Here is a 3,408-nt window from a genome sequence, read left to right as displayed (position 1 = left end):
GTGGGCATTGGCTCACAACCCTCCTCTCCCCTCCCCCCCCCCCATTTCCTGTAAGCCTATTGTCCAGTCTCTAGTTCTCTGAGACAGCTTGGTTTGCTTATTTCATATCAGAGAGGCCATGTAGTATTTGTCTTTCAATGCCTGGCTTGCTTCACTCAAAATAAGGTCCTCAAGATTCATCCATGTTATCCCATGTGTTAGTACTGTATTCCTTCTTACAGCTGAGTAGTATTCCATTGTATGTATATACCATATTTTCTTTATCCATTCATCCATTGATGGGTATTTGGGTTGATTCCAACTTTTGACAATAGTGAATATTTCTGCTATGAACACTGGCAAGCATGTATCAGTCCATGTCCTTGTTTTCAGTTCTTCTGGGTATATACCCAGCAGTGGAATTGCTGGGTCATATGGCAAATCTATAGCTAGTTTTTGAGGAACCGCCAAACCATCCTCCAGAATGTCTGGATCCTTCTACATTCCCACCAGCAGTGGATGAGTGTTCTCATTCCTCCATATCCTCTCCAACACTTGTAGTCCTCTATTTTTTTAATAGCCACCAGTCTAATGGGTGTAAGATGGTATCTCATTGTAGTTTTGATTTGCATTTCCGTAATATCCAGTGATGTTGAACATCTTTTCATATGCTTCTTAGCCATTTGTCCTTCTGCTTTGGAGAAACATCTGTTCAAATCTCTTGCCCATTTTTTGAATGGGTTGTTTGTAGTTTTATTTTCAAGATATAGGATTTCTTTATATATGTTGGATATTAGGCTCCTATCAGATACATGGTTACCAAATATTTTCTCCCATTGGGTAGACTCTCTTTTCACTTTCTTGATAAACTCCTTTGAGGTGTATGTAGCAGTTTGATATTATTGATGAATTTCAAAAAGAAATATTAGGTTATGTTTGTAAACTGATCTTTTCCTTTGGGCATATTAGATTACATTGGATTCAGAGGTTTAATTGATTATTTAATCAAGTAAACCTCTTGTGTAAGTAGGCATGGCAAAGGACAGATTTGAGGGTTTTTAATGTTAGAGTTTTGATGTTGGAGTTTGATGCTGAAATCTTAAGCTGGAGCCCCAGGAAGTAAGCACACAGAGGAAAAAGAAGCAAGCCCCAGGAAGAGAGGAACCTTGAGCCCAGAAGAAGCCTGAACCATCACAGACATCAGGAGTCATCTTGATCCAACATGTGAAAATAGACTTTGGTGAAGGAAGTAACTTATGCCTTATGGCCTGGTATCTGTAAACTCCCATGCTAAATAAATACCCTTTATAAAAACTAACTGGGAAATGAATGTGGCTCAACCATTTGGCTCCCATCTACCATATAGGTGGTCCAGGGTTTGATGCCCAGGGCTTCGTGGTGAGGGCAAGCTGGCCCTTGCAGAGTGCTGGCCCACACAGGAATGTTGCCCCATGCAGAAGTGCCGCCCTGTGTGGGAATGCCACCCAACACAGGAAAGTTGCCCCGTGCAGGAGTGCCTGCCGATGTGGAGAGCTAGTGTGGCAAGATGATGCAACAAGAGACACAGAGGAGAGAAAATAAGAAGATGTAGCAGAACAGGGAGTTGAGGTGGCACAAGAGAGTAATCGCCTCTCTCTCACTCCAGAAGGTCTCAGGATCGGTTCCCAGAGCAACCTAATGAGAATACAAGCAGACACAGAAGAACACACAGCAAATGGACACAGAGAACAGGCAATGGGGGGAATGGAGGGGGTAGAAAATTTTTTTAAAATAAATCTTTAAATATATATATATATATAGGGATGTTAAAAAAAAAAAAAACTAACCAATTCTGGTATTTCGCATCACTACCTTGGCTGACTAATACAGAATTTGGTACCAAGGAATAGGGAAGTGCTTTTGCAATTACTAAAATGGTGAAACATTGGACTTACCCCCGCCAGCTAACAGGGAGGTGAAGGTCAACCACCACACCATGGAGCCAAGAGTGCCTACAATAGCAAGCAGGAGAATTGCATCCATCATCCATGTGGAATCTAAGCCCTCTCTTGATAGAGAGGTGGAGTGGACATAACCATCCCAGGGTCCACAGGATGAAGGAATAAAATATGGATTAGAGTGGACTTACTGATACTCTACTATGGAACTATTGTGATAAGTAATGGAAGAAATTGTAGCAGTGATGTGGAGAAAGTGAACACAGTAGCTGCTGAGGGTAGGGAGAGGGAAAAAGAGATATGATGTGGGGATATTTTCAGGACTTGGAGTTGTCCTGGATAGTCTGCAGGGACAGATGCTGGACATTGTATGTCCTGCCATGGCCCACTGGGTGGGCTGGGGGAGAGTGCAAACTACAATGTAAACCACTATCCATGTGGTGCAGCAGTGCTCCAAAATGTATTCACCAAATGCAGTGAATGTGCCATGATGATAAAAGAGGTTGTTGGTGTGGAAGGAGTGGGGTGAGGGGGGTGGAGGGTATAGGACCTCTTATATTTTTTGAAAGTAACATTAAAAAAAATAAAGAGAAAAAAAGAAAAAGAAATAAAAAACAAAATGCTGGAACAGTTTTATAAATGGGTACGGGGTATTTTTTGGAGGAACTGTGAGATGCTTGATGGAAAAGGCCTAGATTGCTTTGAAGAGACTGTTGGTAGCAATATGGACACTAAAGAAACTTTTTATGATGCCTTATTTATTTATTTTTTTTAATTCATTTTTTAAAAAATATTACATTAAAAAAATATGAGGTCCCCATTTACCCCCACCGCCCCCACCCCACCACTCCCCCCACAGCAACACTATCCCCCATCATCATGACACATCCATTGCATTTGGTGAGTACATCTCTGGGCATTGTTGCACCCCATGGCCAATGGTCCACACCATAGCCCACACTCTCCCACGTTCCATCCAGTGGGCCGTGGGAGGACATACAATGTCTGGTAATTGTCCCTGCAGCACCACCCAGGACAACTCCAAGTCCCGAAAATGCCTTCACATCTCATCTCCTCCTCCCATTCCCCGCCCCCAGCAGCCACCATGGCCACGTTTTCCACACCAATGCCACATTTTCGCAATTATTAACCACAATAGTTCATGAATAGGATATCAGTAAATCCACTCTAATCCTTACTTTATTCCTCCTTCCTGTGGACATTGGCTTGGTTGTGTCCATTCCACATTTATGTCAAGAGGGGGCTTAGATTCCACATGGATATTGGATGCAATCCTCCTGTTTTCAGTTGTAGGCACTCTAGGCCCCATGGTGTGGTGGTTGACATTCTTCAACTCCATATTAGCTGAGTGGGGTAAGTCCAATAAACCAGAGTGTAGGAGCTGAAGTCTGTTGAGGCTCAGGGCCTGGCTATCATATTGTCAGTCTAGAGATTCAGATCCCCTAGATATATCTTAAACCCCAGCACCAAC

This window comes from Dasypus novemcinctus, chromosome 10 (assembly GCF_030445035.2).
Source record: "Dasypus novemcinctus isolate mDasNov1 chromosome 10, mDasNov1.1.hap2, whole genome shotgun sequence".
NCBI classification, from domain to species: domain Eukaryota; kingdom Metazoa; phylum Chordata; class Mammalia; order Cingulata; family Dasypodidae; genus Dasypus; species Dasypus novemcinctus.
Note: the sequence above shows the minus strand (reverse complement) of the source record.